Source organism: Sander lucioperca, chromosome 10 (genome assembly GCF_008315115.2).
Source record: "Sander lucioperca isolate FBNREF2018 chromosome 10, SLUC_FBN_1.2, whole genome shotgun sequence".
Taxonomy (NCBI): domain Eukaryota; kingdom Metazoa; phylum Chordata; class Actinopteri; order Perciformes; family Percidae; genus Sander; species Sander lucioperca.
In genome coordinates this window covers 21,304,969-21,320,025 of record NC_050182.1, presented here as the reverse complement: position 1 = coordinate 21,320,025, position 15,057 = coordinate 21,304,969, and the positions used below count along the sequence as shown (strand labels likewise).

Here is a 15,057-nt window from a genome sequence, read left to right as displayed (position 1 = left end):
TTAATGTTTACTGATAAACTAGAGTCATACAGTAGAGGTGACAAATGTCACAAATAGGCAATAGCTGTAAATGGATTGAAATATTGTGAAAAAATCTATTACTTCTACGCTCCCATAACATCTGGTGTCAATGACTCAGCAGCTTTGGTTTACTTTACCTCATGTTTTCTGGTCTGGATCATGGTTCCATCCTGTATATGCATGCATCAGTCCTGTTAACCGTCCACCACTGCTCTCTATTGTGCATGTGGACAGTCAACCTCATCACTGTAATTTCTATGTGATAGCTGCATGGTCCTCCCTACAATTATGGAGGAAGATTCATATATACCTCTTACATGTGCCTCTGGTGTGTGTGTCTTGTTTTCTCCCTCTCTCTCTCTCTCTCTCTCTCTGTCCCTCGTTCTGCACTCCTTCCTCTGCCTGTTGCACACCTGAGCATAACCAGTGCTCAGGTAGAGTGGAGGAGCTGATAAGAAGGCAGAGAGTGAAGGGACATAGTCACATCGAGAGCACACCAGCAGCTCACTATCACCTTTTTTTTCTCCACAAGCAGGTTTGTGTTTTCCACCCTCTATGCACATTTAAGTGCTGGAGTTTTGTTATTTTAGTTTATTGTATTAATTTGGGCTGGAGGTTACCGGTAGTTCAGTTATTCGTCGCTTTTGTTTGTTCTAGGGTTAGTTTACCTTTTTTAGGTAATTTAGAGACGCGGGGAGCGACGGCCCATTGCGAGGTTGGTCTGGCGTCTTCCCATCTTTTGTTCTATTTGGCCGGGGTCTCCAGTCCCTTTTTGTTTCTCTTTTGTTTGCTACTTTTGGGAATGTTTTTGCATTATTTAATAAAGCTTGTTGGTTGATTGTTAACATTGTGTCTGGCATCCTTTTTTATATCCTTTTATATCCTTTTTTATATGTTCTCAATCCCTTTTGAGCCTTGGTTTGATTCTTTAAATGGAGGCCGTAACAATACCTTTTTTTATTTTGAAATCAGTTCTTAGTAAACTCCCTGTTTACAAACAGCTATGAGACCAGATCATAAAAAAATGAATAATCTTCACAGAGTCACTTCTGGACTTTGCAAAACTGCATTTTTTACAGACCCTGGAAACCTTTACAAAAGAAACTTCCTTTTGAAATGCTGCCCTCATACAGGATTCAAACACCTTTTTTTTAATGACGTTTTATGAAGATTATAACTTTTAAATATTCAAGCTCTATGCCTGTCAGGTCATTTGTTAAGGTGCTTCAGTATATGTGAATGTTATACATTTTTAATGTGGCTATATGTTTACTCTACACGGCCATTTTGAACAGGACTCTCATGTAGAAGAGATCATGTATCAAGAGGCTTCCTGGTAGAATAGAATAGAATATATGTGTATTGCCATTTGCACAGGTACAGGGTCGTACAGGTACATTGGAATATCTGTGCATTGCTCTTAGTCAGCTCTACAAAAAAATATGTAAGATAAATAAAGTTGGATTGAAAAAGTGCACTGGAAACATTGCACCTGAGCAATTTTTACATTATGTTATTGCACACAGAAAAAAAACATTGTTTTGATAAAGGACTACTTGTGTATATACATTATTGCACCTGGGATATTTATTTATTTATAGATATTTATTTTATAGATATAGGTCAAATACATAAGCACTCTTCACTAAAACATAGTAAATCTTCCATGCATAGTTTATGTTTCAGCATGAAATTAAAAGTACCTTTTAATGGGAAAAACAGCAGGGGGGGGGTGAAACCACTTATCAGAATATAGGTTCATTAGTTATTGAATTGCTAATACATATTGCTACACTCTGCTGCAGCATTTCACTCTATTTCCACCTAATATCACAATTATTTCCATCCTTCACTGCATCAACTACTGTATCATTCACATTCCTGCAGTCCATCCCAGGATGACAGCTCTCCCTCCCTCCCTCCACCCCCCTTTGCCTGGCTGGGATGCCCGCTTGGTATGGTCCGCTCCTCCCCTCTCCTACGTCTCACCGATGGTAGTTTCTATTGGGAGAAGGTCAAATGACTCCGCATGTCTGCCGGTGTGTACGTTTCCATATTCCCGCGACGCCGCACGCCTGATGAAGAAAGCCTTCTCAACACCGTGTGTCCCAGTGTGAAGCGGCTCCTCGCCTCATATCCCTCTGAAAGTAAGTAGTGGTGTGCAGCGACTCTGTTGTTATTTCCGAAACGATTCAGCCGGCTCATATTTTTGATATGGCCGGATAAGTCGTTTCCTCATAAAGGTTTAATGTTTGCAAAGTGTTGTGTTTCCGTGCAGCGCGTGCAGCTCAGGAGCCCGGGTGGGTTAAAACTAGTTTTGGGATGCTTTGAGACAGTGCAGGTGGAACTCAGGTGAATGGTCGGTGGAGGATCATTGTTCCCAAACTACTATCAAGAGGTAGCGTATTTACCATTTTATCTTTAGCATCCTACTAGTAACGTGTGTGAGCCATTTCTCTGTTCTGTAATATGTTTTTTAGAGGCTTAATGGAAAAATACCCCATCAGAAGTAAGCAGGGGACTCCCTATAGTTATGTTATAGGAAAGTACTAGAGGAGAATAAAGATAGCAAGTGTGATAAGGTCACTTTAGACTTTTTACAAAATATAAAAGAGAGAGAGAGAGGGAGAGAAATTGTATTAAGGCCATTGTAAACTCTGACATGTCTACAATAAATTGGTATTGTGAGTGGATGTTTACCTTTACTCTACTGTAAATGCCATGTGAGGTCAGTGTTAATGTGGGCGTGTGGAAAGTTCACTCATCAGCAACTAGAAAGCTCTAAGGTAGGGAGACTTAATGAAGTGAGTCATCAGAGTTACCCAAACCCACCCCCAGCAGAGTTGTTATAGCTAAGCCTATTACAACATTGCGTAATACAATAAGGTACAGCCCCAAAAGGGTTAGAATGAGGTGTCTCCAGGGCCTGGATATTGTCCAGGCTCCTTAATCTCTCATTATACATCCTAATATAACACAGATCGGTCCAGAGCCGAGTCAGCATGTTCATGTGAGGAGCTGTATTACTGTCCAGAGACACTCTGGGCTTCGCTGATGCACTCTGTAGTAGAGCCCGACCGATATATCGGCGGGCTGATATTATCGGACGATATTTGGCATTTTCTAAACTATCGGTATCGGCATTTATAATGGCCGATAAATGAATATTTAAAAAATAAAATATAAACGGACAAAACACCCTTCAACCATGTTATGATGTGCTGGCGTTGAATAGTTTGTCCTCCAGAGGGAGCTCTATAACCTCCCTGTTTGCAACACTCGTGTTTAACCCTTTTAAGTTTTAAGTTTGTATTTTTATACATTTAATTTATCAGAACTTTAATATATTTTGATGTTCCTCTGTTCTGTTGTGACAATAAAACAAGTTTATTTTTAAACTGCATTATCATATTATTTTAGTGAGGACTCATAAATAACTAATGTTAGGGAAATCTGTTTATGGTTTGCTACGCGTTTCTGGATTTATTAATTTTTTATGTATATCCGCCGATATATCGGAATATCGGATTTTTAAATCCTTTATCGGTCAGGCTCTACGCTGTAGTAGGGCTGGGTACTAGGGGGGGGTTGATACAGCATTGTGTGTGTGTATATATATATATATATATATATATATCTCTATCTCTCGAATCATAATCATAATCGCAATATCTGGCAGACAAATCACAATTAGATTTTTTTTTTTTTCCCAAATCGTTCAGCCCTAGTACTGAATTCAATACTTTTTAGGCACCAACCGAATTCCCTGTGAAGTATCCATCATTCAAGACCAAATTTCAATACCTAAAGGAGTAAATCTCATCAGCGTCAGTGAGCCAACAAGCATGCAGCATGATTCTACCAAGATCTCATAATGTTAGTGATTGGCTGTCTGTCAGGAAAAACGTTACACAGAGACGGCTCATGTAGTAGGAGCTGAAAAATAAATAAAAAGATAAGTGCCATTATGTGTAATGTCATAATTTCTTTTTGTTTATAAAATTGGTATAGAAAAAAGTATTGTTTAGGAACCAGTATCGAAATCACAGTATTGGTACCGGTAGAGAATATTTTTGAACGATACCCAGCCCCACTGTGTAGTTTGTTTTAGGTCGGTGAGATGTTCAAGGACCATTCGAAGCTAAATGAGATGGAGGAATGAAGTGTTACATGCTGATGAAAATGTGTCCCATTAGTTGTGATCACCATGGCTCGAGTCATTTTACACGGTCCACATTAGTTAGAAAACAGACTTTCTTCATGATTACAACCAAGGGTTCTGTTAATTTGGAATCCATGCTAAAATGTTCTAAAAAAGGAGCTACTTCAATTAGAGCTGCGACTGTTCATTGTCGATTAATCTGCAAAGTATTATCTCAATCAATTGTTTTGTCTGTAAAAAAAAAAAAAAAAAATGTAAATGATATTTAGTATACTATTATATAAAATAAAGTAAATAAACACATATTTACCATTGAGAAGCTGGAACTAGGTAATATTAGCCTGGATGCCAGCCGAACTTAGCCCCGCCCACAACATTCGAGGTCGGGAAGTTCTGACTAGAATCTGAGTGTGACGATGTCAGGCTAAGGTAATATAGCTCTTTGCTTGGAAAAACTACTCAAACAATGTATCATTGAAAAAAAAAAAATATTTGACATGCTGAGCAATTTCCCTAACCATACTGTAGGCATCGAATGGCTTTTTGGGCAAATCTTATAATATAAAAATCCACTTGTTGACAACCTGTCGTTTTGGAGAAAACAAGAACAGTCACCTGTGTTACAAAAGCTGCCATTCTCACACACACTCACACACACACACACACACACACACACACACACACACACACACACACACACACACACCCTTGAAAAATGACTCTCATGATCAAATTATGCATGGTCCTGCTGGTTTTGATTAATCCTTCACCCTGCTATCGTGAGTAAGAGCTTGCTGTTACCAATTGATTACTGCATTGAGATTCATGTTGATGAACCATATTTACTTAGTAGATATGACTAAATACATGGTATTTTAAAAAGAAACAAATTGAATTAGTTCTAATAAAATATATTTCAAGTACATCAAACTGTGCTTTTGATGCTTTGTTTTCGTGCTGATAAGCCGAAGCTGTAAGCGATGAGGCTCGAATGTTTATCGAGGTGGCCTAGAAGTCATGTGGTGTTTTAACAGCTGCATCTATCTCTGCAACCTCATTAATGCACACACACACACACACACACACACACACACACACACACAGCTGACTTACAGGTAGAGCTGAGAATCTAACAGACTGAATTACCAACATCAGGTGTACCTTTTTGCCGGGCAGAATGTTTCCTGAAAACTGTGTTGGGCATCATTTTGATTTTAACAATTCTAATTCCAATTCCTATTCTTCCTTTTCGATTCCTGTTCTTATCGATTCTTGATTCCGATTCTTTGTGGGGTGGAGTTAAAGGTGAAATCAGGCGCAAAAGTTGACCGTTCTCTGGGATATGTTTTCATGCAATCGAATGTGACCAGTTTTATTGCAAACCGCTAATTAGCTTATAATGCTAGTCGTCGGGGCACTGGTAAAGTAAAAATAAATCGCTATTTCAAGTCGAACGCCGTGCAACGTGAGCTGAACTGTCACTTGAAATCTCCCATGGTCCGTGGTTTCCCAATGGGTCGACAGGAATTACGTTTTGTGAAATGTAATTGCATGGAAATGCATGAATTATATCTGTTTATTAAAATATATTGCACAGCATTCGACTGGTCGTGACTGTTTTCCCAAGATGGCGCCTGCCTGTATACGTGAACAGTACTGTCTTTATAAACTATCTTTTTAATAAACTGTCTGTACACTTACAAAGTTCTCAATGCTTTGGTTTACATGCAGGGACCCTCATTATGCTACCGTGGAAGTGTGGTGATATTTTGAGCCTTGTTAGTGGTATAGAAATAGAGATTTCTTTTAACTTTACCAGTGCCCTGGCGACTAGCGTTATAAGCTAATTAGCGGTTTGCGCTAAAACTGGTCACATTCGATTAGCATGAAAACATATCCCAGAGAACGGTCGACTCAGACACGAGTTATTAACCCCTAGGTTCATTTTGCGCCGGATTTGTCCTTTAAAATGGGTCACATGCTTATTTCACAGATAAGGTATATTTTATATATATATATATATATATATATATATATATATATATATATTTTTTTTTTTTTTTTGATTTAATGGTGATTTACAGTTTTACCAGGCTTTTTCAATGTAAAATAAAGCCAGACTTTAGAGCGCCGCTGACTGTGCTCCATTGCTGCAACACATCAAGTGCCTGGAAGTACGGTGGCTCCCAGGAAAACCCACAGTTGCGCGTGTTAAATTTGGAATCAATGATCGGATTCAAAACTAAATTTTCCAAACGCTTCCAATAAAAAAACGATTCCAAGTTGGAACCAGTTCTCAATGCCTAATCCTACTGAAAACATGCTTCGTGTAAAATTTGTTTTAAGTGTTTAAGCTGTTGCTATTTTTGTACTGAGGTGTTTCCTATGACAGTACTAACTGCTTTTACATTGAGCTGATGCAATTTGACCTTCCATTACATGAAGGTAAATTACTGGTTCCATATTATCCTGAGTGGTTCCATGCAGATATAAGAGGCTCCATGGTGGTTATATAGTGTCTATGTGCTGCTTTTGTAGTTTTATGTCAAAATGACATGAGTAATGTATGGAGTAATGTTCACTCTGAGTCTTTAATGGTTCTCTGTTTTATATTAGTGCCATGTAGCCAGTAAGGCTATGTTCACACTTGGCGTCTTTTTTGAAGCTGCCAGCGTCTGTTTTAATATTATAATCCTATGGAGTAAATTGTGTTTTCCAAAAAGTCCTGAGTGCTTTTTCTAAACTCCTCAGCAGACTTCTTCTTTGCAGCTTGGAGCGTCTTTTTGAAGTTGAAAAAAGTTCAACTTTTCTGAAAAAAACGCCCTACGTCAAGTGCCTTTTTGACAGCCGACCAATGACAAGCAGAATGGACCTTTTTCACAGCAGACATGTTGACTTGTCATAGTAGGAAAAGCACAGCTGAAATTGATAACCTTAACGATGGCTCAATTCCATCAAGTGTCCCAGTAAGATATTTCAGTGAGTCAACATGAACAATACCAGGACCTCTCCTAAGTGGAACGCAGCCATCATTAATGGTTTTGAATACACCTGTGCTTTTCCTACTATGACATGTCAACATGTCTGCCGTGAAAAAGGTCTATAGCCAGACCTGTCATTTTCATAACAAAAAGAAAAAATTGAGTGGGAGCACAGCAAGTTATACGCTTATACAGTATGACTGGGTGCCCCCCTGTACAGGGAACTCGCTTTGTTTTATATAACGCTAGTAGCACCACTCTCTCTCTCTCTCTGTTCTTTCTCTAGCTCGCTCCACCGCTTTGTTTTATCCAACGTTAGCACTGCTCCACATAGCTCTCTAGCTAGGATACTGTAGCAGTAGCTGTTATAGCAACAAAAGATGCTCTTGGCTGCTTTTTGGAATAAAAAATGCCATTTTTTTTCACTACAAAAGCGCCCTAGTCAACTTTTTCTTGTCAAAAAAGACGCCATGTGTGAACGTAGCCTAAGGAATTAGTACTGTATGTATTCGTAATACATGTGGTTCTCCAATGGTTCTTTAAGAGCTCAATCAAACAGACCAGAGGGAGCCGCCATCACTGGTGGAAACGGAGCCCTAAATCTGCCTATGTAACTGGCTGCTTCTAATTCGTGTTTAAACCCTACTGAAACTCATAGAAGCTGTTGCGATGAAAAAGAATAAGTATTTGAGGCCGAATCATGCTGTGTAATGCCACATGAGAACGTTAATCTTAAATTATAAATCTCTAGAAAAGAGGGTTTGTCTGCAACCAAAATTACCTTCCCTCTGATCATGGGCCAAAGTTTTGACTCTGTTAAGCACTTTGTTCAGGCTCCATAAGAACCTTGCAGTTGCTCAGTCTCCTAAAGTGCTATTTCACGGGCCAGAAAAAGTATACAGTATGAAAACTTCACTTGGTTCATTAAATATTTTGAAATGAGGGAAAACAACATTTATGGAATATTTTGAATTCCTTACATCACTTTTAAAGCAGACTGATCTCATGAAATGGCGTATGTATGATACACCAATTCGTATGCCATTTTGGCGTGTTATCAAGATGCATAATCGCATTGTAGCGTGTGTATCAACGCCGTTTTGCCTCCATTGACTTACATTACCTTGCGACTGCGTGTCAATTTATGCCATAGCGAGTAGTATGAAAGGTCGAAAATCTGCGTAGGGAGGTTGGTCGGGGTGGAGGATGGGTCAAACACAGGACTTTCACCCACGAGACTGGGGATCGTGTCACATTTCCTTCGTGTCCCGTGTGTCACGTTTCCTTCGTGTCCCACGTGTCACATTTCCTAAACCCAACCGTCGCTTTCTTCTTTCACTAAACCCAACCCCGTTCTTCTTTTCCTAAACCGAACCGTGCCGTTGTTGTCCCGTTATTGTTTTCCTGAACCCAACCCGTCCGCTGTACACGTGGATAGCTCCAAATGCAACGTCCCGTTCTGGTATAGACATACACGGTCAGTGTTTCCCATAGATTAGAAAGCAATTTGTGGCGGGGGGGGTACTTCGTCACAACAGTCAACTATCAAAAACTAAGGACACGCTGTTGGATGCTCTCCTACTTCAATGTCTAACGAATCTATCTCTCTCTCTCCCTGACCCTGTCTTTCACTGGTTGAAGCCTGAAAATATTGTAAACAAATTAATAACATAACTAATTCCACTGGTCGGACGGTTGAGCTCTGTTTCAGACTGATACCTCCTGTTCAGGCTGCTCCTCATCCTCAACACGTGCCTTTTTCAGTCACGGAAAATACTTTTCAATACTCATCTGGATTGAAGCAGCAAACATTCAGTGTAAGAGTAAAAAATGACATAACATTATTTATAATACGTTTATTTGATTCACAGCTGCTACATATAGTGTTTTGACCTCGACAACCCAACTACATTTTACTGCAAACTTGCGACTAGTTAACTTTCTAAAGCAGGCGCAATCGCTTGTTTGCTAAGAGTCGGGTCGGTGAATGTGTGATTGTGTAAAGGAGTTCACGAGATGGATAACAACCTTAAGTGAACTTGTGAATTTCGCCAGCCGTCTTCTCTCCTTTAAGGAGACAGACGCTGTGTGCACGGTGGGCTCGATGGTGTTTTAAGCCTCCGATGTCGCCTTACAGGCAGCTAACCCTCACCTTAACACTAACATAACTTCTTTGACATAACCATTGCCGCGCTGCCTGGAAGGCGACGTTGACCTCAAAACACCGTGTGTGTGTGTGTGTGTGTGACACAAGTGACAGAGGAGAGCAGGTAAAGGAAATGCAGAAGAACGTGTTTTAAATAGCGTTTAAAAAAAAAATAATTTAAAAACGAAACGCAATGTGTGGCGGCCGGTGCTGATAGTGCGGCACACCGCCACACATTAGTCTGTGTGGGAAACGGGGATAGCTCCAAATGCAACGTCTCGTTCTTTGGCGTACACATACACGCATATAGCTCAAAATGCGTACAGATAACACGCCGCTTGGCTTAAGAAAGTGGTGTGTATGTTTACGCGAAGTCATGATATCACGTTGTTTAAAGAGACAGTCTATGCATTTCACATAGACCTGAAATTAGGACTGCTATTAGTTATTTCAATGAATTAATCAATTGTTTGGTCTATAAAACATCAAATCAATCATCATCAATCAATTAAAATGTCCCAGAGTTGAACTTGATATTCAAGTGTATGAATATTTTTCACACATTGGAAATGTTGCAACCTGAGAAATGTTGCTTGAAAAATTCACTTAAATCATTTAATTGGTTATCAAAATAGTTTTTAATTAAATTGTCTGTGGAGGGATATTTTGAGTAATCACTGCAGCGCTACCTGAAATGATCCCATCTGTTTAAGACTTACTGGTATTCATTTTGAATGTAGTGAAATGAATGCACTCCGGTCTTGGCAAGCAGCTGCATGTGCATTACAATTCAGCCCTGGTGCCAGCAATTAAACTGCTAGATGAAGGAATGTATTCAGTTTTATATTAGCTTTGGCAATTATTAGTTTTTCAGAGACCACTTTTTGGTGATGTTTAATTTTTGGAATGATAGAGACGTGTGGTGTAGCGGAACAATGGATAGAGGGAGAGAGACAAACCGAGAGAGTGAAGGGGATGGTCTTGAATCCACAAGAAAGTAATTAGATAATGACAAGGGCAGTGACACAGTGATTGGTTGCCTTCTGTTGTAATGTAATTCTAGGAATCCAGCTTGAAATGAATTTTAAAGCTTCCAAGAAACACATTCTTCCATGATGTTGCTTTATGGCTCCACACCGGCTTGAGACATTGTTTACAAAGATGTGCCAGAGATTCCCAGACAGGACAATGCTTTTGTGCCACTTATGAGCAGTGTGCTTTGCTTAAAAAAACCACTTATGTTTACATGTAGGAGTGTTGATCTGGAAGCTGCAATTCTCCATAATGATTTTACTTTGCATCACAAGAAAACGGATCACGCAGCCAGACTGCAGGCCATAAAGCAGCCCCCTCCAGCCCTCCCTTTGGTTTGTATAAATACAGTACACTGAGGAATGATTTGTTTTCTTACCATCTCTTTGTGATTTTCATCTGTTTTGTCTGACTCCCTCCCTGTTATCCCACCATCTAATGATGATAATCTCAGAAGAGATTTACGGAGGATAAACATCCTCAGCAGTCCTCTTTTTAAAAAAAGAAGCAGGTAAACAATAGTGGAGGACGGCTGTAGCAGTTGTAGGATGTAGCTTACATGGTAGTGGAGCAGGCTTGGTGTGGGCCCGTAATAGCATTACCTACATACAGTAAACAGCGCAATGGGACTGGTTGGAGGATTACAGAGGATTTGCCATGCTAAGCCATAGGGACCCAACCCAGTGACCCACCGTCTCCTCCTACCATCCTTTTCTTGAAGCATAGCAACAATCCACTCTCTTCTTCTGTCTCCTCCCAGTCTACTTGGCCCACGATGCATCAGAGGGCCGGCCATGTAACCCAAATCACTGACTATCTGGATAGGATAAAAGATGGCGGACGCACTGTGTTTCATAAAGTGATGAAATCTGTTTCCCCTCGAATTGGTTGGCGAGTGATGAATCTGCGCTCATGTCCTCTGCTCTGCTGTTTTTTTTACCCCTGCCCGGGCCGCTTTCTGATAAATCTGCAAATTTTACTTTAATGACCGGACTTATCATTCGCAATAGCCGTCGGGGTAAATTTAGGGCATGTTCTGAGTGCATGTCCCCCCTTTGCGGATGGAGTGATAATGTGACAGTCAGATGACATGCATCACGAAACCCGCGTCGCATAACTTGATGGGAAGAAGGCGATGCTGTCAGCAAACTGAAATCTGATTTGGACCCATCACTTAAGCTGAGTGAACATTGCCTTTGGTTCTACTTTGGGACACTGCTTGAAAGCTAATTGAATCAAAGCAAGGGGATGGGGTCGTTTTTGACTGATAACTCCATGGGCATTTGTCTCTGCCAGCCCAATATCACACAGTGAAGTGACTCAGCAGAGAGCGGCCCCCAACCCGCCTGTGTACATGTCTTTAACTCAAACTGACAGTGTTCTAGCTCCCGTACATACCTTGCCATGAGCTACTCTGCTGGAAAGCTGAGGTTTTTCTTTTCTTTTTTTTTTCCCACCATTGTCATCATCATGTGCAGCCTCGATGCACATCGAATCCTCAGGAACACTCAGACAGAAATAGATCAACCCAGGAAAGCAGAGGGTTATTTTGAGTAAAAACAGCGCACTGTGAAGAAGAGATCCTCAGTAGTTTTCTTGGCATAATGTAATCTCATGGGGCTGTGTAGTTCTCTACTGGAATGATGTTATATTGTACAAGCAAGCAAGAGAAGAGAATCGTTCCCCTGGTGTAAGGAATGGCTTTGTTGCTAGGCCCTCATGTCAATATCTCTCTAAGTGGTTAATTTTTTCTACCCTTTCATTGCATGTGCCTCCTAATAGAGCTACAGTGCGACATATTTTGAAGTTATGCACAGAAGATGGCGTTTCACATGTGGACATGAAAGTGTTGATTGAGGAAGATGTTCAGAGAGGGAACTTTCTAGGATTCTACTGTTTCCTATACTGTAGCTTACAGCGTTACAGCTAACGTTTCTTAAAGGTGGGGGACACCGTTGTTGGGCTGATTTATAGTTATGGTCAGGGTGTCACAACTGATCGGACTGTCAGAACGGCCTCAGGTCCTAGTTGTTGTCGTATGTTGTCATCCCAGCGTAACAGCATTCTATCACGTAACCAGTGTTCCACTCTTGCATCATGTGGTCAAACCTGAGCCAGTTTCATTCGCTTGAAAGCTCTGAAAAAGCTAGAAAGTCAGTCTTGATTCAAGATTTTGTTACACCTATTTCACATTTTCTAAGAATGACTTTTTTAAGATTTTTATGACTAAAATTCAGACCTTCTTAAATGTATTTGCAGAGCCACAGTTCCTCCTAATGAGGAATCAATTAAAGAATAGTTTGACATTTTGCCATATTTTCTTTTATGCCAAGAGTTGGATGTGAAGGTTTAGACCAGACCACTCTTGCATCTGTACACTAAATAGGAAGGTAGAGCCAGCAGCAAAAAAAAAAATCTATCTACCTAGGTACAGTGGAAGTAGTTACAGCACGTTACTCACCGTAAAAACATACGGGGAATTGTTGTTTTTACATTAAGCTTTTTTGCGCTTATCAGACAATGAGACACCCTTGTGTTGATTTAGTTGGCTTTAAAAGTGACGTTAGGCAGACTTTTGCCTTTTTTGTCAGAGCCAGGCTAGCTGTTCCCAAAATTTTTAGTCTTTATGCTAGGCTAAGCTAACAGTCACCTGGTTCTAGCTTCATATTTTGTGTGCAGACACACGAGAGGGATACCGACCTTCTCATCTAACTCTGGGCAAGAACGTAAACAAGGGTATTTCCCAAAATGTCTAAGTTTTCCTTTGCTTTCACTAGGAGATTCTCCAAATCCTCGATTCGATTACATTTTTGATTCTAAGGTCACAGTTCGATTCTCGATTTTTACATTTTTCTTTTTTAAAGCACAGGTTGCTATGCCATTTTTGGACTAGACTTTTATGCAATATATTATCTGACCTCTTTGTTCGCAATGTACCGCACTACATTGTCAAATTTAAAACATTTATTAACAACATAATGTAACAATAACTTATATCTATAACCTGCCATCTAGTTTCTCTTTTGTAACTGCAGTCTTCTTCACAGAAGATGACATTCAAGTTCACAACAAAACAAACAGCCATGTCCATAGTCTTCTCTGAACAATTAAGTGTCTTAACAAACTATTTCCGAACAGTTGAAAATGTACCACACACATTAACTGCCATGTTAGTTGTGCTGCCAGTGGAAGAATATGGTACACGCACATAGCAGAGCTTGCAAACTGACTTTTTTTGTCGACAACGTGAACGTTGCCACCATAACTCACTGGAAATCCAAAATACTTCCACACCGGCGACTTCAGTGAAAGAGGAGGGGGTTCAAGTTCTGTCGATTGGTCTCCTGCATCTGCAGTTGCCATGCTAACTTTTGACTGGCTGTAGCTAAGTTACAGGATGTTGACTGACTCGCAGCACTTGAACACGTGTGTTGACGAACTGACCGAAGAGCCGGTTAATTAACCCGAGTAGTGTCACTGAACCGGGAGAATGAACTGACTCACTCCTGTGTTTTTTTTACCTCATTTGTGCCGGCAGCGCTTCGCTCAAGCTGAGTGCGATCGGTGTATGCGCCGTTGTGTGTAGCTGGTCTTCTTCTGCTACTGTGTGTGTAGTAATCTAGCTCATTAGCGCCTCCACTGGAGTGGTGGGAGAATCAATCAGGAAATGGGTTACCTCGAGCAGGCTACACCAAGGGGGTAAGCCTCTCCCCGGAAGCAAAATTACGAATCCCACTATGGCCACGCCAAGACCCGCCCTACGAAGCAGCTCGATTGGTTGGGGTTAGGCATTTGACTTTGAGTGGTTAAGGTTAGGGTTAGGGGATTGGTCAGGGGATAGGACCTGAACATGTAAGCATGGACGCCTGGCCAATAGTAGTGTGTGAATGCTATTGAAGGGCGGGGTTTGGCGTGGCCATAGTGGGATTCGTAATATCGCTCCCCGGAACACGTAGCTCCTCTGGCGCCATTTTGATGCTACCAAGCCATCACCTCCCGTTAGCATCCCATTGACTGCCATTCATTTTGGTGCCACTTTGACAGCGAATAACTTTACATCTGAAGAGTTTAAAGACTCTATTTGTCCGTTGTTTATTTCTAAAGAAACACGACAATGTATAAAAGGCTCCATTACCTTGTAGCTCACGTTATGGCTCCGTAGCAGACGTTTTTGTAAAAATAGGCTGATTGTGTCATAACCATGCGACTTACTGTCGCATAGTAGAGGAATTACCGTATAGTACAGGAGAAGCTCGCAGGCAGGTTTCGACTCACATTAGCGGTTTAAGTTTAATTACTAATGTTAACTAGCATTTTAGTGCCTATGTTATCTCCTTACATATACCTACGCCCTCCGTCTCTGCTAGATTGGGAATGATTGAGATTTCTCTTGGCACAGCTACCAGAAGACTTCCAACTTTCAGACAGGTTGCTCACGTCACATCTAGGTCTTCAAGCTCAGTTGGAGGCTGCTCAGTAACGCTCAGCCATCACAGATAAAGTGCTTCTAATATCCTTCACTGGTCTCCGTCCAGAGCAACGGGATCTGTTGGTCCATTTTATATATGTCTATGGGCTACACGTGTGTGTTTTTTTTCTTTCCGCTTGGCAAGCCGACGGGACGTGACATGGGGGCGTGGCAGCTTCGACAATTCCATTTTTTTAATTCAAAATTCGAGATTGTGACTTAATTTCGGTCGATTTCGATTTAAAAT

At 40.7% G+C, this 15,057-nt stretch overlaps 1 protein-coding gene across 1 annotated transcript in view; it reads left to right on the top strand.

Moving 5' to 3' along the window:
- The first annotated feature begins 1,944 nt into the window (after positions 1-1,944).
- Positions 1,945-15,057, top strand: part of oxr1a (oxidation resistance 1a) — a 251,348-nt gene continuing 238,235 nt past the window's right edge. The window contains exon 1 of the mRNA XM_031322650.2: positions 1,945-2,168. The gene's annotated coding sequence lies outside the window, so the exon portion shown is untranslated. The remainder of the gene's footprint in view (positions 2,169-15,057) is intronic.